This window comes from Scyliorhinus canicula, chromosome 1 (genome assembly GCF_902713615.1).
Source record: "Scyliorhinus canicula chromosome 1, sScyCan1.1, whole genome shotgun sequence".
Classification (NCBI taxonomy): domain Eukaryota; kingdom Metazoa; phylum Chordata; class Chondrichthyes; order Carcharhiniformes; family Scyliorhinidae; genus Scyliorhinus; species Scyliorhinus canicula.
In genome coordinates, this window is record NC_052146.1 from 169,971,166 (window position 1) to 169,994,984 (window position 23,819).

A 23,819-nucleotide genomic window follows, 5' to 3' on the forward strand; every position below is an offset into this window, starting at 1 on the left:
AGAAGGAGGATGTGGGTGCAGAATTCAGACAGAAGGACTGTGGAGTTCTTGAGCAGTTTGACATAGAGAGTGAGGAAGTACTGGAGGTTTTGGTGGGCTTAAAAGGTTAGGATGAGTTGTATCCCAGGCTGCTGTGGGAGGCGAAGGAAAATAATTACAGGAGCTCTGACTCAAATTTTCAACTCCTCTCTGGCCACAGGGGAGGTACTAGAGGATTGTATGACAGCTAATGTGGTTCCACTTTTCAAAAAGGGTGATAGAGATAAACCAGTGAATTACAGACCAGTGAGTCTCGGTGGTAGGGAAACTATTGGAGAAAGCTCTGATGGAGAGGACCAATCTCCACTTGGAGAGGCAAGGTTTGATCAGGAATAGTCAGCATGGCTTTGTCAGAGGGAGGTCATGCTTAACAAAATTGATTGAATTTTTGAGGAGGTGACCAGGTGTGTAGATCCCCCATCTACACACCTGGTCACCTCCTCAAAAATTCAATCAATTTTGTGCAGTTGATGTAGTTAAAATGGGTTTCAGCAAAGCCTTTGGCAAGGTCCCACATGGGAGACTGATAAAGAAAGGAAAAGCACATGGGATCCCAGGTAACTTGGCAAGTTGGATCCAAAACTGGTTTTGTGATAGGAGACAGAGGGTGCCAGTAGAAGTGTGCTGGAGGCCGGTGTCCAGTGGTAAATCACAGGGATCAGTGCTGGGTCCCTTATTGTTTGTGACATTTATAATATAAAATAAAATGTTTGCGGGTGGGGGGGGATGTAAGTTTGCAGATGGCACAAATATTGGCCGGGTGACAGTGAAGAAGAATGTTTTAGGTTACAGGAGGATATGGACAAATTGGTCATATGGATAGATCAGTGGTAGATGGAATTTAACCCTGAAAAGTGTGAGGTAATGGACTTTGGAAGCAGTAACATGACAAGGGAACACTCAATGAATGGCAGGACCTAGAAAGCTCAGAGGAATGTTGGGGTGCGTGTCCGCAGATCCCTGAAAGCAGCAGGACAGGTTCATAGGGACACTTGCCTTTATCAGTTGTGGCATAGATTTTAAGAGCAGGGAGGTTATGTCGGAGCTGTACAGGAGTTTGCTTTGACCACAGCTGGAGTACTGTATTTAGTTCTAGTCATCCCACTATAGGAAGGATGTGATTGCACTAGAGAGGGTACAGAGGCAATTCACCAGGATGTTGCTTGGGATGGAGCATTTTAGCAATGAAGAGGGGTTGGATAGCTCAGGTTGTTTTCTTTGGAGCAGAGAAGGCTGAGGGGGGACCTGATTGAGGTGTGGAAGATTATAACATTTTCTGGTGAAAGGCAGGAGGAGAGGAGATTTGATGAAAACGAATTTCACCCAGATGGTGGTGGGAATCTGGAATGCACTGACTGGGAGGGTAGTAGAGGTGGGAACCCTCACAATCTTTAAAAAGTACTTGGGCGAGTAATTGAAATGGCATAATGTTCAAGGCTATGGGCCAAGTGCTGGGAAGTGGGATTAGTGTAGGTTTGGAGTAGTTTCTTTGTCTGTGCAGACCTGATGGGCTGAAGGGCCTCTTCTTTATTCTATGATTCTAAGTGTGCATAAGGCAGATGTCAGGCAGAAAACAGTGGAGAATCAGGCTGATTATAGAAGGACCAGAGGAGAAGTGAAAAAAAACTAATACGAAAAGCAAGGAGGGAGCATGAAAGGAGACTGGCAGCTAACATAAAAGAGAATCCCAAGATCTTCTACAAGCATGTAAATAATAAAGGGGTGGTAAAAGAAAGAGTAGGGCCGATCATGGATAAAAAAAGGAGACTTGCAGGTGGAGGCAGGAGAAATAATGGAGATATTAAACGTGCACTTTGTATCTGCCTTTACAAAGGAAGAGGATGCTACCCAGGCTGATGTGAGAGGAGAGATAACAGTACATTTGAGGAATTTACAATTGAGAAAGAGGATCTATTAAAAAGGCTAACTTTACCTAAAATTGATTAGATACCAGGATGCATTAGATGCATCCAAGGGTATTGGGGGAGGTGAGAGTGGAAATTGAAGAGGCACTGGTGATGCATAGATACATAGAAGATAGGAGCAGAAGGAGGCCTTTCAGCCCTTCGAGCCTCCTCCACCATTTATCACGATCATAGTTGATCATCCAACTCAATAGCCTAATCTTCCAGTCTTCCTGAGACACAGCGGTGGTCCCAGAGGACTGGAGAATTGAGAATGTTACACCCTGATTCAAAAAGGAGTGTAAGGATAATGGCAGCAACTATAGACCAATCTGTTTGACTTTAGTGGTGGGGAAACCTCTGGAAACTATAGTTTGGGACAAAATCAATTTTCACTTAGACAAGTGCAGGATAATTAAGGTAAGTCAACATGGATTCATGAAGGAACAATCATGTTTAACTAACTTGGCTGGAGTTTTTTGAGGCCTCCTGTGGAGAACTGCTTCCAGTTCTGGGCACCATACTTGAGGAAGGATGTGCTGGCATTGGAGAGAGAACAGAGGAGATTCACAAGAATGATTCCAGGGATAAACAACTGTAGTTATGAGGACAGAATGGAGAAGTTCCATCTGTTTGCCATGGAGAAAAGAAGGCTGAGAGGAGACTTGACAGATGTATCCAAGATCCTGAGGGGAATGGACAGGGTAAATAGTGAGAATCTGTTCCCGTTCGAGAGCATCAAGAACTAGAGGCACAGATTCAACATAATGGGCAAAAGGAGTACAAGTGATTTTAGGAAAATGTTTACACCCAGAGGGTAGTGCGAATCTGGGACAAACTTCCTGAGAGGGTGGTGGCGGCAGGTTTGATTGAGGTATTCAAAAGGGAATTGATTGTTATGTGAAAAGAAAGAATGTGCAAGGTTACAGGGATAAGGCAGGGGAGTGGGAAGAGGTAGAGTGCTCCTTCAGAGTCAGTGCAGACTGGATGGGCTGAATGGTCTCCGTCTGCACTGTGAAGATTCTGTGATTCTGTGAAGTTGCAGTTACCAGACATGAAATTTGATTTTCGGTGAAACCAATGAACCAATGCAATTGTGAATTGCCCATCGTACACTGGGCTCCATTTTCTTTCCGCTGACTTGCAAAGAAAATCAGGCCGGATGTAACTTGGGCTGCTGATTGTCTATTTCCCACACCAATTGTAGCTCCATCACCTCTTGCAGTACTTCACATAGGGCAACACTTCAGTGCAGTTTTGAAGAAAAACTGCAAAAGTTTTACAACTGAGATCCAGAGAATCTTGTGTGAGGTATCAAGAGATATGGAGAAAAGACGGCTAAGCAGCGCTGAGATAAAGATCAGCCAAGTTCTAATTGAATGGCAGAATAGAACTGAGTGTGAATGACCAACTCCTTTCCCTATGATCCTGACGATGGAAGAGATTTAAATTGGCAGGAGTCCTGCGTTTGCCAGCAGAGGTCCATTACTGTGATGTACGAGAGAATTCAGAGGAATTTTAATTTCACCCCTATCGCCACTTGGCTTTGCATGATCAATGTCTTAATTCAGCTCTGATTGTGATGTGTTCCTTGGAGGAAGAGAAGGAGGAGGAATCTTCAATTCCAGGAAGGTAAAGTATGATTGCAGGAGAATTTCCTATTTCAGGGACCATCCCAACACCTTTATTTGGATCTTATAGAGTATCAATTGCTTCACAAATTCAGGTCATCAAGGCTTTTAGGGATTAGGCATGCTACTGACTGCAGGACCAGTCAAACAGCAAGGCAGGTGAAATGAAGCCAGTGACAGTCAAGGTGACAGCAGTCTACCCATAGGTTGTAAAGAAAGCATATGGAATACTCTCCTTCATTGGCAGAGGTATAGAATATAAAAGTAAGGATATAATGTTGGAATTGTGTAAAACACTGGTTAGGCCACAACGGGAGTATCGTATGCAATTCTGGTCACCATATTACAGGAAGGACATGATACCACAGTGGTTAGCACCATTGCTTCACAGCGGCAGGGGGCCAGGTTGAATTCCTGCCTTGGATCACTGCCTGTGCGGACTCTGCATGTTCTCCCTGTGACTGCATGTGTTTCCTCCGGTTTCCTCCCAGAAGTCCTGAAGACGTGCTGTTAGGTGGATTGGACATTCTGAATTCTCCCTCTGTGTACCTGAACAGGCGACTCGGGGCTTTTCACTGTAACTTCATTGCAATGTTAATGTAAGCCTACTTGTGACAATAAAGATTATTATTACTGGGGCATTATTGCTCTGGAGAGAGTGCAGAGGAGGTTTACAAGAATGTTGCCAGGGCTAGAAAAGTATAGCTACGAGGAGAGATTGGATAAGATGGGGTTTTACCTTTGGAACAAAGAAGGCTGCGGTGTGACTTAATTGAGGTGTACATAATTCTGAAAGGAAGAGATAGGATGGACAGGACAAAATTGGTAGAGAATTCAAGAAACAGGAGGGGACATAGATTTAAGATAAGTGGCCGAAGGTGTAGAGGGGACATGAGGAAGAACATTTTTTTACACAGAAGGTAGTGGGAGTCTGGAATTCGCTGCCCAAGGTGGTGGTGGAGGCAGAGACCCTGAACTCTTTTAAAAAGTACCCGGATCTGCACCTTATGTGCTGTAAAATACAGGGCTATGGACCGGATGCAGAAAGGTGGGATTAGAAAGGGCAGTTGGGTGTCCTCAGGCTAGAACAGACAGGACGGGACAAATGGCCTCTTCCTGTGCTGTCACTTTTCTATGATTCTACGGTTCTATAAAAGTTTGTTTTTGAAATTTTGAGGTTATGTGGGCTATTTATCTCATCGTTTCCCCTGATAATGTGGTTCTCATTAACCTTTGAATTCTCTCAATGAGATGATCATACAAAGGCTGTGGTGCTTAAGAGATATCAGGTGGGATCTACGCATGAGAACAATTCCATTCTAGTTGCAGGTTGTCACTTTTTACCCTGCTCATACCCCTGGGATTTCCGACCACATTCCAGGGGTTTCTGATTTTCAATGGAACCTTTTAAGGGTGTGGACTGGTTTGGGTTGTGTGCCTGTACCATGCAATCCCGACCTGACCGGCTCCATTGTGGAGGAATGCATGTTCTAGTCCTTTATCATTTTCTTGGAGTAACACCAGAACCTGGTAGTACATGCAAGCCATACTCTTCAGATAGAAGTGATTGGCCTTGCTTTGAAAATAATTTAGTATTGTGGAATTCCAACTTTCCAGTAGTTATGATGAACAGAATAATGACACAGATATGTGAGTATACCTGAGTCACTGCTGTTATGACAGCTTAGGCTAGGGCACGGTCAATTCTAGCCCCCCTGACCCAGAGTTGCAACATGGAACATAGAACATAGAACATACAGTGCAGAAGGAGGCCATTCGGCCCATCGAGTCTGCACCGACCCACTTAAGCTCTCGCTTCCACCCAATCCCCGTAACCCAATAACATCTCCTAACCTTTTTTTTGGACACTAAGGGCAATTTAGCTTGGCCAATCCACCTAACCTGCATGTCTTTGGACTGTGGGAGGAAACCGGAGCACCCGGAGGAAACCCACACAGACACGGGGAGAACGTGCAGACTCCGCACAGTGACCCAGCGGGGAATCGAACCTGGGACCCTAGTGCTGTGAAGCCACAGTGCTATCCACTTGTGCTACCGTGCTGCAACGCAATTGAATTAATCAATAATTCTTCAAAAAATACCCAAAGTCTTTGGTCCTTGGCTGTCCAAAAATTACAGTCACCAAGTTTGTAAATTTAAACACAATGGCTTGGATTCTCCTTTGTCGGGATTCTCCTTTGCGCCGGCAGCCTGCCCACACCCTGGGATTTCCCAATGGTGTGGGCTGCTCACAGTGGGAAACGTCACTCACCGGCTGGTGGAATGGAGAATCCCACTGCCGGCAGGGGCATGCCGCACCAGAAACCTGGTGCGGAGGGAAGAAGAATCCCGGCCAATTACTCATAATTAATAAGAATAACTACAATGAAATAAGCAGCAAACACAACTGGTTTATTATCATCTAATTCCTAATCCCCCACTTTAACTTGCCCCCACCCTCCACACACACACAAGACAAACAAACACAGAGGGGAAGAGAGGGATGAAAAATAACAAGTAAACGGATAAAGAATCTTTCTTTCAGATGGTTGTCTTTAAGCAGATCTTCCTTCAAACTAGGCTTTCAGGCTGAGGTCTCTGTTTTCAGCCTGTAATGGTTTCACTGCAGATTCATTCATTCAGGTTCTCTGCAGGTTCTGAAATACAGAAGCTCATAGCATTTCTGGAGAGAGAGAGAGAGACAGAGAGAGAGCGAGAGACAAACAGACATCCAGGACCCAACCTTGGGTCTCTAAAATCATCCAACTCAGGTAGGACCTAATCACCAGCTGTTACCAGGCAGAATCTCAATTTATTGCCACTAGCCAACCAATCGAACCAAGTTCTACCAATCTCGAGCACCATATGTTATGTTGCGACTTCTTTAATTCCTCATTCTCTCTGCTGCTTGACTTAAAGATACATGTCCATTAAAGCCACATGGTGGCACAGTGGTTAGCACTGCTGCCTCACAGCACCAGGGGCCTGGGTTCAATTCCAGTCTTGGGTGACTGTGTGGAGTTTTTACTTTTTCACATGTCTGCGTGGGTTTCCTCCGGGTTTCCTCACACAGTCCAAAGATGTGCAGGTTAGGCGGATTGGCCATGCTAAATTGTCCCTTGGTGCCCAAAAGTTAGATTAAGGAGTTATTGGGTTAGGGCGGGGTGTAAGCTTAGAGGGTGAAGCTTAGTGCTCTTTTAGAGGGTTGGTGCAGACTCGATGGGCTGAATGGCCTCCTTCTGCACTGTTGGTATTCCAAGATTCTATGAAAGCATCCATGGATAAAATGACAACGGCAAAAATAAAGAAATGAGAAATAAGGGAATCAACTCACACTGCTGACATAGAACATAGAACATAGAACAGTACAGCACAGAACAGGCCCTTCGGCCCTCAATGTTGTGCGGAGCCATAATCACCCTACTCAAACCCACGTATCCACCCTTTACCCGTAACCCAACAACCCCCCCCCCCCCTTAACCTTACTTTTATTAGGACACTATGGGCAATTTAGCATGGCCAATCCACCTAACCCGCACATCTTTGGACTGTGGGAGGAAACCGGAGCACCCGGAGGAAACCCACGCACACAGGGGGAGGACGTGCAGACTCCACACAGACAGTGACCCAGCCGGGAATCGAACCTGAGACCCTGGAGCTGTGAAGCATTTATGCTAACCACCATGCTACCCTGCTGCCCCTGGATAGTTCTTCAGAAGCATCGCAATGACAGCATGGCCAGATTGCACAGGTATTGCGTGAAATAAGCTGTGCCACGGTGATAAATAAACTATACATGAGGATCACCGAACAATGGGACACACACCATTTTACAGACAATTAAATATTGTTGAAATAGTCATAGTTGGAACACAGCAGGATTAGAAGAGGAATGAGTGACTGACAGGAAGAGATGGAGAAGGTTGATCAGCCAGCATTGTGGAAACCCCAAATGAAATAGGAGAAAGGAAAAAGAGAAACAGTCACTGGTCTAATGAGGGAAACTAAGGACAGCATGGTTCCACAAAAAATAAGTTGATTGAGGGATAAATGTTGGTCAGGTCACCAAGTGAATATCTTTTGGTGACTTTGAAATATTGCCATCTGAGCTTTTCCTTCCACATGAGAGGTTAGATAAGGCCCTTTTAATAAGGGGTCTCATCAGAAAGACGCCACCTTTGACAGCACAGCTCCCTCAGTACTGTACTGAAAGTCAGCCTAGTTTGCGGACTGAATTTTCATGGAGACAGGGAGACTTCATGGAGGGTTGAAAATTGGGTCCCGGAATCAATTCTGGGATTCCCAAACCCATTTCATGGATTTCAACTGAGCCTTTTAATGGTGTGGGCTGGTTGGGGTTGCGAACCTATACCCTGCACTGCCAACCTGACAGGCTCCATTATGGAGACGTGCAAGTTCTAGTCCTTTGTAATTTTAATGGAGCCGGGCCAGCTTTTAAAGAGTTGTGGTTCACAGCACCTCAGAGGTATCATGAAACACAGTTTGCTTGAGGGAATCATTTGAAAGCAAAGTTCAAAAGGTCCTCCTCATGTCTCTCCCCCCATGCCAAGATATGCCTTCCACCCACCCCCCATGGTTTCTTAAGACCCTCATACCAAGCCATAACCCTCAACCTACTCCTACTGCACCTCATGCATGACTCCCTCCCCATGCCAAGTTACAGTACTCCCATATTCATTTACCCAAATGCACTGTATGGAACCAAAGGACCGTTGGTGATAATATGCTGTGTAAAGAAAGCTTTAAAAAGTAGTTATTCTGTGATAACTTTACATTTTCTTAAAAACAAATTCCTTTTTACGACAGCACAATAAAACTGTCATTCAGCTAGACTCTTTAAAGTATCACTGGCTGAAACTGGCAATCGCCCTAAACCTCTTTATCTTGTGTAAGTAAAGATTATAAGAATGACAACAGAGTGAGTTCCAGAGCTGTTAATCAAGCAGGGTCTCAGTATTCTAATGTTTGCCAAAAATATGTCATGATCTTGGCTGAGAGCCTAGAAATCCATTAGGCTGTTGGCACAGGGGTCATGAGGGGCCATAGGTGTTGTTGGGTACTGTGCTGTCAAAGGTGGCGTCTTTCTGATGAGACCTCAATATTAAAAGGGCCTTATCTAACCTCTCATGTGGAAGGAAAAGCTCAGATGGCAATATTTCAAAGTCACCAAAAGACATTCTCTTGGTGACCTGACCAACATTTATCCCTCAATCAACTTCGTTAAATGAGATGATCAAATATCTCATCCTGTTTTGTGGAACCATGCTGTCCTTAGTTTCCCTCATTGGACCAGTGACTGTTTCTCATTTTCCTTTCTCCTATTTCATTTGGGATTTCCACAATGCTGGCTGATCAACCTTCTCCATCTCTTCCTGTCAGTCACTCATTCCTCTTCTAATCCTGCTGTATTCCAACTGTGACTATTTCAACAAATATTTAATTGTCTGTAAAATGGTGTGGGTGGCGTATGTGGCATACCTTCGCATGGAGGCATGAGGGGGCATAGGTGGGGGTCATGTGGTGGCATGGGATATGGGAAGTGTGTGGGGGGGGGGGGTGTGAGTGGTGTGGGTTGAAGGGCCTTTATGATTTTATTATAACTGGGGCAAAGTCCCACAGCTCCGATTGGCCCATTTAAACAGCCTACCCCTGCAACGGGCAGACTCTGTGGCTACTTCTGAGTTATCTCTGGAGTTAGCTGACCCAACTGCTGCCTGTACCCCAACCCTGGGAATGAAAATCCCCCCTTTCCTGGCATCTTCAACCAATGGTGGTCGGTCTTGGAATTTTCCTGCAGCCACTTGCCGCCTCAAGGATGAAAATCTAGCGCTATGTGTTGAAATGTTTTATATTACTATGTGACCACCTAGAAATTGCTGACTGAAAGGTGATGGAAGCAGAGAGGAATGATTTCAAAAGGAATTGGGCTCGGATCTGAGGGAAATAAGCTAACAAAGCGATTGGGAGAGTGCAGGGAATGTGACTAAAAGTGCTGCGGACTGGTGGGAGAAATAGTTTCCTTTTGTGCTGTAATGACTCTAGGTCTCTGAAATGGGACTTTAACCCACAATCTTTGACTCAAAGGTGGAAATGCTTCATGGTTGATACTTGCAAAGGCTGAATGGTTGCACCCAAAATGCAATCAACTATATTTGTCAATACTGATGCACCTACCTGGCAAGGGTTATGGGCAACTGTCTTCACAGGTTCCGGGTCAGTGGAGAATCTAATACAAAGTAGTGTAATCTGCTGTAAGTTTGTCTTCTGCCACAATGCATGTTAGGCCAGCACAGCCAGTGCGAGAATCAGAAAACTGCTGCCTTACGTCTGCACATCGGGTTTTGTTTTGTTTCATTTTTGTCTATTAGAAAGAAGGAAAAACACTGTATTTAGATATTGTTTTTCACCTTGTTAGAACGTTCTTGGTTTTTAAGTTGCAATGTGGAGGCACAATCATTTTAGATCCCACAAACTGTAATGACCAGATACATGGTCAGCCAATCTGCTTTAGTGCTAAAAGCAAATCACTGAGGATGCTGGAATCTGAAACAAAAAACGAAAATACTGGACAATCACAGCAGGTCTGATAGCATCTATGCAGAGAGAAGGAAGCCAATGCTTTGAGTCTGGATGACTCTTTGTCAAAGCTGTTTTGGTGTTGTTATTTAAGTTGTGTGCATAAGAACATAAGAACATAAGAACTAGGAGCAGGAGTAGGCCATCTGGCCCTTCGAGCCTGCTCCGCCATTCAATGAAATCAGGGCTGCTCTTTTGTGGACTCAGCTCCACTTTCCGGCCCGAACACCATAACCCTTAATCCCTTTATTCTTCAAAAAACTATCTATCTTTACCTTAAAAACATTTAACGAAGGAGCCTCAACTGCTTCACTGGGCAAGGAATTCCAGAGATTCACAACCCTTTGGGTGAAGAAGTTCATCCTAAACTCAGTCCTAAATCTACTTCCCCTTATTTTGAAGCCATGCCCCCTAGTTCTGCTTTCACCCGCCAGTGGAAACAACCTGCCCACATCTATCCTATCTATTCCCTTCATAATTTTATATGTTTCTATAAGATCCCCCCTCATCCTTCTAAATTCCAACGAGTACAGTCTCAGTCTACTCAACCTTTCCTCGTAAACCAAACCCTTCAACTCTAGGATTAACCTAGTGAATCTCCTCTGTACACCCTCCAGTGCCAGTACATCCTTTCTCAAGTAAGAAGACCAAAACTGAACACAATACTCCAGGTGTGGCCTCATTAACACCTTATACAATTGCAGCATAACCTCCCTAGTCTTAAACTCCATCCTTCCAGCAATGAAGGACAAAATTCAATTCGCCTTCTTAATCACCTGTTGCAACTGTAAACCAACTTTTTGCGAATCATGCACGAGCACGCTCAGGTCTATCTGCACAGCAGCATGCTTTAATATTTTATCATTTAAATAATAATCCTGTTTGCTGTTATTCCTACCAAAATGGATAACCTCACATTTGTATTCCATCTGCCAGACCCTAGCCCATTCACTTAACCTATCCAAATCCCTCTGCAGACTTCCAGTATCCTCTGCACTTTTCGCTTTACCACTCATCTTAGTGTCATCTGCAAACTTGGACACATTGCCCTTGGTCCCCAACTCCAAATTATCTATGTAAATTGTGAACAATTGTGGGCTCAACACGGATCCCATAGGCACACCACTAGCTACTGATTGCCAACCAGAGAAACACCCATTAATCCCCACTCTTTGCTTTCTATTAATTAACCAATCCTCTATCCATGCTACTACTTTACTCTTAATGCCATGCATCTTTATCTTATGCAGCAACCTTTTGTGTGGCACCTTGTCAAAGGCTTTCTGGAAATCCAGATATACCACATCCCCATTATCTCCTGCACTGGTAATGTCCTCAAAGAATTCCACTAAATTAGTTAGGCACGACCTGCCCTTTATGAACCCATGCTGCGTCTGCCCAATGGGACCACTTCTATACATAACCAACAATCTGTCCTGGTCCACCCACGTCAGCGCTATGACCAAGAAAGCACAACAGCGCCTATACTTCCTCAGGAAACGAAGGACATCCGGCATGTCCACATTGACTCTAACCAACTTTTACAGATACACCATAGAAAGCATCTTATCTGGTTGTATCGCAGCCTGTTATGGCAACTGCTCGGCCCAAGACCGTAAGAAACTACAGAGAGTCATGAACACCGCCCAGTCCATCACAGAAACCCATCCATTGACTCCATCTACACCTCCCTGCTGCCTGGATAAAGCGGTAAGCATAATCAAAGACACCTCCCACCTGGCTTACTCACTCTTACAACTTCTTCCTTTGGGCAGGAGATACAAAAGTCTGAGAACACGCACGAACAGACTCAAAGACAGCTTCTTCCCCACTGTCACCAGACTCCTAAATGACCCTCTTATGGACTGATCTGATCTCTTCACACATCTTCTCTACTGAGTGGTACCACACTCCTGTATGCTTCACCCGATGCCTGTGTCTATGGGTTTACATTGTGTATTTTATGTTTGCCCTATGTAGTTTCTTTTCATGTACAGAATGATGTGCCTGAACTGTATGCAGAATAATACTTTTCACTGCATCTTGGTACATGTGACAATAAATCCAATGCAATCCAATCCAGAAATAAATATTGGCCGGTACAGCTTCTTTGAATAGTGCCATGAGATCCTTTATGTTCAACCAGTGTTACAGTACACGGACAGTGTCCCAACTGATATTGGGAAACCGGATGAGATCCCAATGATTTTTCAGCTTGTAAACTGTGAGGAAAGGATATTTTGCTCCAGGATTGATTCCACTGACAACTAGGGATCTTTTATATTCAAACAAACTTTATTATTAACACAGGATTAATCCCAATAACATTCAAGAGGAATAAAACAGCTTTTCAATCAACAGTTCTTACAAAAAAAAAGGTCTTTGAGCTTACTTTCCCATCTACTTCTTAACTTTCAATTAAGCAAAATCCACATCAGATCAAAAGCCGCTTATTAATACAGCTAACAGTCGGTTGCTTACAGATTTATTCACAAAGTCCTTGTGAGAGAAGCTTTCAGAAGTCAGTCTGAGAAACACACCTTTCCTCAGAACCCAGAACAGAACTTTAAAACTAAAACAGACTCAGCCTCAGCCATGAGCGACATCACAGCCTGCCTTGCTATTAATCTCTTAATCACAGCTTTAGCAGACATAGAGCGGGATTCTTCGGATACCAGTGGGGCAGGCAACTCCGGCGCGAAGGAGTGGCGTGGACCACTCCGGCATCGGGCCGCCCCGAAGGTGCAGAATCCTCCACCCTTCAGGGGCTAGGCCGGCGCCGGAGAGGTTGGCGCCACGCCGTCTGGCGCGGAAGCGTCATGCCAGCCGGTGCTGTAGGGCCTCCTCTGGCCGGCGCGGGTTGGCGCATGCGCGGGAGTGCCAGCGTGTGCACAGAAAATACCACCATGGTTACAAGGTGATCTATTTTGGGAAATAGATATTCCAGGGTATGCAATATTTTGGAATAATGGACAGATTAACAAATAAGGAGGACCTGAGAGTGACTAATTGCTTTATGATATGAATGTGATCTGGCCTCAGAAGATCATGATGTGTAATCAGTATGGGTGGATATTGGGAATAGCGAGTCAGAAACATTGGTGGAAGTAGTTTATAGGCTCCCTAACTATAGTTATACTATTGGGCATAGAATTAAACAAGAAATTATCAGAACCTGTAACCGAGGAAATGTTTATTTTTATAAAGGAAATATAGACTGCAGCAATAAAATTGGCAAGAATGATCTAGAAGATGAATTTGTAGAATGCTTTTGTGACAGTTTCTTGCAGCAATACATTGTGGAACAGCCTAGCGATAAAGTTATCTTAGACCTAGCATTGTGCAGTGAAGCAGGGTTAATTAGTAGTGTCACAATAAAACATTCATTGGGAAATAGTGATCATAATATCATTGAATTCCATGTTAAGCTTGAAAGTGACATACTCCAATCACAAACAAGAATCTTAACCTTAAATAAAGACACTTACATAAGTAAGTGGGGAGGATAGTGGGTAAATAGAATAAATGTATGAAGGCAAATGAACTGTGGAAACATTTAAAGAAACACCCCATTGAAGAATAAAAACTCAGTGAGAAAGACTCATCTCTCGCTCACTCAAGAAGTTAAGGATAGTATTAGATGAAAAGAAGAGGCTTGCAATGTTGGAAATATCAAACCAGCAGCAAGTCTGAGGTTTGAGAATGTTTGAGAAGCCAGTAGAAAGCCACCTAAAAGTTAATAAAAAGGGAAAAAATAGAACAAGTGAGTAAATTAGCCAGACATATAAGAAATATAAGAAAGATTGCAAGAGGTTTAATAAGGAATGAAAAAGGGAAACAGTTGCCAAAGTAAACATTTATCCGTTAGAATAAATTATCAGATTGTTGTCTGTTTCTATAGCGAGTTATTCCTGGAACAGGTTGCTAGTCTGTCGCCAGAGGTTTATAGCTTGAGTTAACTTACAGCTATACCACTCCGCATCAAACATGACTGACCAGGAATCCTGAAGAGGGACTCAAACCCGGAACTTCTGGTTCAGAGATAGCGGCGCCACCCACTGTACCACAAGATCTCCTACAAAAGGTAAATAGGCAAGATGAAGACTCATTGAGCTGGGGATAATATTTTAACATGGATACAGGATTAGTTAATGGATAGAAAGCAGAAAGTGGGCATAAATGGGCTTTTTACAAGTTGGTAGGCAGTGAATAGTGGAATGCTTAAGGATCAGTGTTGGGCTTCAGATATTTACAATTTTTATTCATGACTTAATAATAATTATCTTTATTATTGTCACAAGTAGGCGTACATTAACACTGCAATGAAGTTACTGTGAAAATCCCCTAGTTGCTACACTCCGATGCCTGTTCGGATACACTGAGGGAGAATTCAAAATATCCAATTTACCTAATAAGCATGTCTTTCGCGACTTGTGGGAGGAGACCAGAACACCCGGAGGAAATCCCCGCAGACACGGGAGAACGTGCAGACTCCATCAGACAGTGACCCAAGCCGGGAATAGAACCTGGGACCCAGGCGCTGTGAAACAACAGCACTAACCATGAAGAGATAAGAGTAATGTATCAAGATTTGCTGATGATACCAAGCTAGGCGGGAAGATAAGCTCTGGAGAGGGCACAGAGAAGCTGCAGGAGATATAGACTGGTGAAATGAGTGGAAACAAGATGGCAGATGGAGTATGATGTAGAAAAGTGAAATTATTCACTTTGGTCATATGACAAGAAAGACAGATTATTCATTTTAACAACATTAAACTTTTAAGTGCTGATGTTCAACAGAATGGGTGTGCAGATATAAGGAAGGCAGAAAGTTAGTAGACAGTTGCAGCAAGCAATTAGGAAGCAAATGACATTTTGGCCTATACTGCAGGGGCATTGGAGTACAAGAATAAGAGGTTTTGTTACAGCTGTGCAGGGCTTTGGTAAGACCACATCTGGAATATTGTGTGCAGTTTTGGTTGCTAGATTTAAGAAAGTATATTGTTAAGACACTAGACCAGGCTCCAATTTACGTTAGGATACTGGATGAGAAGCACCAACAATTTGCAATTTGTCAAACTGTGAGGAAAGGATACTGTGCTGTGAGGAGGATGCAAAGAGGCTGCACGGTAACTTGGACGGGTTGGCTGAGTGGGCAGATACTTAGCAAATGCAATATAATGTGGGTAAATGTGAGGTTATCCACTTTGGTGGCAAAAACAGGAAGGCCGGTTATTATCTGAATGGTGGCTGTTTAGGAAAAGATAAGTGCAATGAGACCTGGGTGTCACGGTGGAACAGTCACTGAAGGTTGGCATGCAGGTACAGCAGGCTGTGAGGAAAGCTAATGCCATGCTCACCTTCGTAGTAAGAGGGTTTGAGTATAGGAGCAGGGATGTCTCGCTGCAGTTATACAGGGGCGTGGTGATCCCACACCTTGAGTATTGTGTGTAGTTTTGGTCTCCTAGTTTGAGGAAGGACATTTTTGCTATTGGGGGTGTCCAGCGAAGGTTCACCAGACTAATTCCCGGGATGGCAGGTCTGACGTATGAGGAAAGACTGGGTCAACTGGGCTTGTACTCACTGGAGTTTAGAAGAGTTGAGAGAGGATCTCATAGAAAGATATAAAATCCTGATGGGGTTGGACAGGCTAGATGTGGGAAGAATGTGGGAAGACGTCCAGAACTAGGAGTAACAGCCTAAGAATAAGGGGGAAATCATTCAGGACTGAGATGAGGAAGAACTTCTTCTCTCAGAGAGTTGTGAACTTGTGGAATTCTCTATCACTGAAAGCTGTTGGGGCCGGGTCATTGGATATATTCAAGAAGGAGCTGGACTTGGCCATTGTGGCTAAAAGGGATCAAGGGATATGGAGAGAAAGTGGGAGTGGAACACTGAATTTGCATGATCGGCCACGTTCATATTGAATGGTGGTGCAGACTCCAAGGGCCGAATGGCCTACTCCTGCACCTATTTTCTATGTTGCTATGAAATTAAAAAAGAAATGCTGGAACATTCAGTTGGTCAGTCAGATCTGTGGGCAGAGACGGTGAATAGTGTTATGTTCTGTACTCTCAGCACAAAAGAACATGAAGTAAACCCACGTGGGGTTGTTTGCAAACAACAATGCAGGTTTACTGAAGAGCTGTTAACTCTATAAAGGCTTGATCTGGAGTGAGGCAAAGCCTGAAGCAGCCGATGACATCACAAATTATACATCTGACTCGACTCTTAAAGTGCCCATGCAACAATACAACAACAACCCCACATATAAAACAAACTGAGATTTCAGGTGAAGGCTATCAGAATCTTAACCAATCTGCAAAGCGCTTGCAACACTTTCTACTTTCCCCCCCCCCCCAGATTTCCAGATTATATGCCTATGAAAAGATAGAACAGGGGGAGGGGCGGTTCTATTGGGAAAGGAGAGCCTTGCAGTGCTAGAGAAAGAGGCTGTCCCAGAGGGTTCAAGGATAGAATCAATTTGGCTAGAGTTCAGTAACAAAAAGGGTGCAATTACATTGCTGGGTGTTGTCTATAGACCAGCAACTAGTGAGAAGGATGTAGCAGAACAAACCTGAAGGAAAATTGCAGAGAGGTAGAAACATTATAGAGCAGTTTCATTACCTGAAATTACTGAGGGGGTGAAACTTCCTGGATTGTGTTCAGGTCAATTTTCTATAGCAGTATGTGCCCAGTCCAACAAGAAAAGATGCACTGTTGGATCTGGTTCTTGCAAATGAGGTGGGTCAAATGGACCAAGTGTCCATGTGGGGAATATTTAGGAGACTGTGATCATTGTATCATAAGGTTTAGGATGATGATAGAAAAGGATAATAGGCAATCCAGAGTAAGAATAATTAACTGGGGAAGATCTGAATTCAATGGGCAAGAACTGAGCTGTGCCAGTTAGGTTGGCATGAAAGGTAGGTGGGAAAAACTGTAGATGAACAATGGCGACCTTCAAAGAAGTAATGGCCTGGACACTATGAGGGAATATTCCCTGAAAAGGGAAAGGTAGGGCAAACAAATCCAGAGCTCCATGGATGAAAAAGGAGAGGGAAATTAAGACAAGGAAGAAAAAGTGTGCTTATGACAAATGTCAGGCACCAGGGCCGGATGAGATGCATCTAAGGATGTTGAAGGAAGTGAGAATGGAAATTGCAGAGGCACTGGCCATATTCTTCCAGTCTTTTCTAGAGGTGGTGCCAGAGGACTGGAGAACTGCAAACATTTTGCCCTTATTTAAAAAGCATTGGAAGGATAACTCTAGTAATTACAGACCAGTCGTTCAAAATTCAGGCTAGAATTTGCCACCGCATGGAAAAATGTGGGTTGATTAGGAAGTTCTAGCATGTATTTCTGAAGGGGAAATTGTGTTTAATTCGCTTTCTGGAGTTTTTTGAGGACGTAACAGAAAGGGTTGATGTGGGTAATTCTGTTGATGTGGTGTACATGGAAGGCACTTGATATAGTGCCACATGAACAAACTTGCGAGAAAAGTTATAGCTCATGGATTAAAAGGGACAGTCACAACGTGGATACAAAATAGGCTGAGTAATAGGAAGCCGAGTGTAATGGTCAATGGATACTTTGTGGGCTGGAGGAAGGTTTGTAGTGGTGCTCCCCAGGGAACAGTATTGGGACCCTTGCTTTGCCTAATATACATTGATGGTCTAAATCTTAGCGTGCAGGGAACAATTTCAAAGTTTGAGGATGATATAAAACTAGGAAGTATTGTAAACTGTGAAGAAGACAGTGTAGAACTTCAAAAGGACAGAGAAATGTTGGTATGGGCAGATAGGTGGCAGATGAAGTTTAACGCGGAGAAGTGTGAGGTGTACATTTTGGTCTCAAGAACTTGGACAGACAATATACAATAAGATATAACATTTATAAGTGGTGCAGGTGCAGAGGAAAAAGGGTGTTTATGTGCCTAGATCATTGAAAGTGACAGGACAGGTGGAGAGAGAAGTTAATAAAGAACAAAGAACAATACAGCACAGGAACAGGCCTTTCGGCCCTCCAAGTCTGTATCTGTCATGATACCAACCTTTGCCAAAACCCTCAGCACTTCCCTGTCCCGTATCCCTCTATACCCATCCTACCATGTGTTCGTCAAGATGCCTTTCGAACGCCATTAATGTATCTGCTTCAACAACCTCTCCTGGCAACGTGTTCCAGGCACTCACCACCCTCTGCGTAAAAAAACTACCTGACACATTTTCTCTAAACTTTGCCCCATGGACCTTAAACCTATGCCCCCTGGTGACTGACCCCGCCACCCTGGGAATGAGTGCCTGCCCATCCACTCTATCTATGCCCCTCATAATCTTGTAGACCTCTATCAGGTCACCCCTCAACCTCCGTCTTTCTAATGAAAACAGTCCGAGACTATTCAGCCTCTCCACATAGCCAACACCGTCCAGACCAGGCAACATCCTGGTAAACCTCCTCTGCACCCTCTCCAAAGCCTCCACATCCTTCTAGTAATGTGGTGACAAGAATTGTGCGCAATATTCCAAGTGCGGCCTTACCAATAAAGCATACAGTATCCTGGGTCATAGAATACAAGAGCAAGGAGGTTATGATGAACTGATGTAAGACACTAGTTAAACCTCACTATTGTGTAGTCTGGGGGCCACTCTTTAGGAAGGATGTGAACACATTAGAGAGATTGTGCAGAAGATTGCAAGAATGGTTCCAGGGATGAGAAACTTCAGTTATGAGGATAGATTGGAGAGGTTGGAACTGTTCTCCTTGAAGAGAAGAAAGTTGAGAGGAGATTTGAGAGAGATATTCAAAATCATGAGGGGATTGACAGGGTAGATAGGGAGGAACTATTCCAGCTCGTAAAATTATCAAGGATGAAAGGACATAGATTTAAAGTGATTTGCTAAAGAAGCAAATGTGATGTGAGAGAACCGTTTTCACACAGCGAATGGTTCGAGTCTGGAATGCACTGCCTCGAAGTGAGGTGAAGGCAGGTTCAATCGAGGCATTCAAGAGGGCATTCGATAATTATTTGAATAGGAACAATATGCAGGAATATAGGGGAAAGATAGGGGAATGGCACAAAGTCCTCATGTTCATTTGAGAGACAATGCAAACATGATGGCTTCTTTCTGCGTCGTAACTATTCTTTGATTCTGTGATTCTGAATACTGAACCCTTGGCTTAGATACAAGATGAATCCAGAAGTTAATGGACAAGAGGTGAGAAGAGAAAGTCCGAAAGATCGAACAATATACTGATCATCATGGCATGCAAAGCTTTTTTGAAGCCACCAAACAGACAAAATCCCCATCACCCACAGGACTGTATCTCTCTTCTGAAGGATGACAATTCCATCTGTCAATTCTCAAATGAACATTTTCAACAACTCCTCAACCGTGAATACACAGTGGCAGCTGACACACTGCAGGTTATCCCCAGTACCCTGTGGTAGAACCATGGGCAAACACCCATTGATGGGGGAGCTACAACAACAATCGGATGCAAACAACAAAGCCTCTGGCCCTGATGGTATTCAAGAAGAAGTCTTCAAACCTGCTGGCCCTTTGCTCACATCAAGATTCCATATACTCATCCAGTGGATTTGGGAGGAAAAGAATTTCCCTCAATTTCAGGAATGTGACAATAGTAACTATGAATGTTGCTGAAAAGAGAGGCATGTGTGTTTGTGGTGAATGTATTCACCATATTGCATGCATGATACCATAACCTGTGACCTTTGACCTGGAAGTGGTGATATGAACTGATTCCAGGTACTGTACTGTAACCCCGGTATGGCTCCGCCTCTGGCTCCGCCCACACCGGGGCCATATATAGGCCGGTCTCTTGTGGGCGGCATTCATCTGTACAACTGAGTCTGGCTAGGCAAGTTCATGACTAATAAAGCCTACTATTCACTTGCTCTCTCTGCCTCACTGTGAATTGAAGTTATATCAGTGTTGAAGGTTTTCACCTTGCTTCATCAGGACAAGTACAAGAATGTCAAATTTCAAACAATCACAACAATTTATACTGCCGGAGAAAAGAGTGCTGATTGGTTGACTCTGCTGGCTGAGGCATTGTGAGCGCAAGAGGAAATATTTGAGCCACATGTCTCTGTTTTGAGTAATCTTTAAGTTCTGTGCCACCAAGTGACAATTGTAACTATATTCAAGAATGGAGATAGTTCATGTTGTGGGAGCTAATGAGCAATGCCTTCCACCAGATTCAATGGGAGGACTGGATTGGCCATGATAAATTCTCCTTAGTGTCCAAAATTCCCCTTTATGGTTATGGGGATAGGGTGGAGGTGTTGACCTTGGGTAGGGTGCTCTTTCCAGGAGCCGGTGCAGATTCGATGGGCTGAATGGCCTCCTTCTGCACTGTAAATTCTATGACTGCCAGACAAATATCAATGTCCTTCTTGAAGACAACTCCAAAAATAACAAATAAACAAAAAAATCAACTTTGATGGGCTGGTCACTGTATCTAGATACTACCCTGCCAGGTCCTTTTTTCCTCAATTTTCAAACAGTCGGTGTTTGAAAATTGGACTCTCTAAAGCTCTCCTAGCAGTGTGGCAGCATTGACATCCATGACTGGGCGGAGCTTGTTGCCAATCATTCAGAATGGTGACAGCTCGTCCATCAGCTGCATCAAGCTTTGAATCTAAGCATCGTAATGATGAGACAGTGCAGTGGCAGGAAAGAAAAGGAAATTGCCGAATCGCCATTGTCCGCCCCCTCGACAGTGGCATCAATGCGTTCCACTGCGCACGTACAGTAAACGGCATTGGCGTATCATTAGCGGGCTTGGCCCTGTATTCTCAGGTGCCTCTTGCACTGGAGGGAATTCCCGACGGCGAGGTTCACTTTGAGAAACAGGCACTCTGGCTGCTGAGGGATATGGATAGTATCCAACATCATTATAGTGTGCTGGCACTTGTGCCGCTGGCTGAGGGGCTTCTGCCAGGGCCTGGGGGGAGTAGGGGGGGTGGTGGGAAGGGGGGGTGGCCGGGGTAGACTCTGGGGTCGGGGTGGACGGACACGGAACACCATTGCCGCAGCCTTCAAGGCAGCCATGCAGCTGTGCGCACCGCTGACAGCCCACTGTGAACTTAGTGCCACGGGTCGTTTGGATGCCCCCCCCAGGCTATCCCCTCCCCCACCCACCCAGGTATCCTCTGGCACCAGCCGACCCATCAATGGGACACGTGCACTCCAGTATAACCAGTGCCATCTTGTTGGCTGGGATGAGTGTGTGTGGGGAGTGCTAATTGCTAATATAGCGGCTGCAGCTTGCGTGCCTCTCGAGTGCCAATCCTGACCCCAGCAAATCCGACACCATTTTTCATTAGAATCGATCATGTTCCATGTGGTGCCAGTGCTAGCCCTTCAACAGTCACTGAATCGGTCCAGGTGCGGCACCATCTTTGCAGTCGTAGAACTCCATGAATCCTGCCTGGCCGTCAACATTAGTATCAGGAATGGTGAATCCCGATGAAGGTATCACCCAGTTAGGACATGATGTGGAGATTCCGGCGTTGGACTCGTGAGTGATTCCTGAGGAAGGAGCAGTGCTCCGAAAGTTAGTGATACCAAACAAACCTGTTGGACTTTAACCTGGTGTTGTAAAAGTTCTTACTGTGGGACAGGGATGAGGTTTTTTTCTCTGAGAGCGTTGTGAGAATTTGGAACTCTCTTTCTCAAAAGGTGGTTGCGGCAGAATCTGAATATCTTTAAGGTAGAAATAGATAGATTCCTGACAAGGAAGTGATGAAAGGTTAAAAGGTTATCAGGGGTAGACCAGCTGCCGGAACCCCTGACCCTCCACCCCTTGGGTGGGCCTTGTGGTGCCCCGCTGGCAAGTGACACCTGGTTTTGGGAGGGAGGGGAGGGGGAGGGGGCTTGGTGAGGTGAAGTGTGGGGGTTGTGGGGTGGGGGCACCCATTCGGCCGGTGATACTCTGTACAACCACAGGCCATGGTGGGTGGTCAGTGGGGTGCGCAGTAGGATGGCTGCCTTGCCCCATGGCCCTGGCACCCCCCAACCCCCCAGCCTCCCCACCCCAGGCCCCTCAGCCTGCCCTGCTGGTCATATGAGGTGCGGTTGAGGACTCTGGGGACATACTCTTTGGAGTATAGAAAGATCAGGGGGCCTCTCATTGAAACTTACAGGATACTAAGAGGCCTGGATAGTGTGGACGTGGAGAGGATGTTTCCACTAGTAGGGAACTAGTAGGTCACATCCTCAGACTGAAGGGACGATCCTTTAAAACTGAGATGAGGAGAAATTCCTTCAGCCAGAGGGTGGTGAATCTGTGGAACTCTTTGCTACAGAAGGCTGTGGAGGCCAAATCACTGAGTGTCATTAAGACAGAGATAGATAAGTTCTTGATTAATAAGGGGATCAGGGGTTATGGGGAGAAGGCAGGAGAATGGGGATGAGAAAATATCAGCCATGATTGAATGGTGGACCAGACTCGATGGACCGAATGGACTAATTTTGCTCCGATGACTTATGATCTGCAAGCAGCAGGACCGGCAGCCCACGGTCAGGCCTCTGGGAACATGACCTACCTCCTCTCTCTCCCTCAGCAGCCCCAGCACTTCTTTCCCGATTTTCTCCTGGCAGAGGCGGAGCATCGCGGGGATCCTGGAGAATACCGGATCGGGCCGGTTAATAGTGTGCGAACGGCGTTTACTATACGTGTGGAGTAGAACGCATTGACGCTACTGTCGAGGCACCGGAGCATGGTATTCCGTCGGGTGCCCGGCGCGGGCCACAATTTGCGGCTCACACGTGATTCTCCGCCCGACTGTGTTCCGCTATTTTGCCGTTGCTGGACAGAGGATCCGGCCCATGGATCGGTTTACTGCTCAGCCCTTCCAAAAAATATGTTCATGGTAACAGATGTCCCTTCAAGAATGCTGTTATTCAATTTGTGTTTTGCTTTCCTGGATGCAGGCTGGAAAGCTTCGGGAAGCAGATTGCACAGGAGTAAAGAGGACAGACACTCTGAATCTCCAAAGGTTTACTTGCTCATGGTACAGTGACTGGTTAGGATAATCCAGGTCAACGAAAATTCATTTTTGCTTTTCATCCACAGAGAATGGACTAATTCTATGTTGAATAAATCTGAATGAGATCAGCAGCTGCAGGTTGATGGCACTGATAGCTTCTGAACGTTGCTATTATCTGAACGATGGGAAAACAACTACCTGACAAAAGATGTACACACATATATTTAATTTGCAAATTAAGACGGCGGACCTTCTGTTTGAAAGAGAATAGGTTGGTATGAAAACCTAGGAAACATAGGTTTGTGATTAAAAAGATTATATTCAGAAGCTCTTCTGGACTGAAATCAAACTCTGTAACTAGCAATGTGCACTGTGTCTGATTGAGTGAATTGAAGTTGCTTTATTGGTGGATAAATTCAAAAGTAGAGCACCGAGATATTAATCAGAGTCAGAGAGGTCTACAGCACAGAAAAGGCCCTGTGGCCCATGGCGTCTGCATCGGTCAAAAGCAACCACCTAAGCATTCCTGTCCCCCTTTTATACCACTTGGCCCAGAGCCTTGTGTGCCTTGGCATCACAAGTCTTGTCTTCCATACCTGTTGTTTTCTCTTCAGCATTAGTGTGTTGTGCCAG

At 44.8% G+C, this 23,819-nt stretch overlaps 1 protein-coding gene and 1 long non-coding RNA gene across 3 annotated transcripts in view; one reads left to right on the forward strand and one right to left on the reverse strand.

The window, feature by feature from the left end:
• Positions 1 to 23,438, forward strand: part of LOC119969244 — a 45,815-nt gene extending 22,377 nt beyond the window's left edge. The window contains exon 3 of the long non-coding RNA XR_005461319.1: positions 23,273 to 23,438. This is a non-coding gene — a long non-coding RNA (uncharacterized LOC119969244). The remainder of the gene's footprint in view (positions 1 to 23,272) is intronic.
• The window catches only part of LOC119969229 (5-hydroxytryptamine receptor 1E), a 288,765-nt gene that overhangs the window by 22,874 nt on the left and 242,072 nt on the right, over positions 1 to 23,819 (reverse strand). The window contains exons 1-2 of one of the 2 annotated variants that reach the window (XM_038802574.1): positions 22,743 to 22,784; positions 9,770 to 9,956 (exon numbers count right to left, since the gene is read on the reverse strand). The gene's annotated coding sequence lies outside the window, so the exon portion shown is untranslated. Of the gene's footprint in view, positions 1 to 9,769; positions 9,957 to 22,742; positions 22,785 to 23,819 lie in introns of those variants that run through there. The other variant, XM_038802565.1, reaches the window with a different exon arrangement.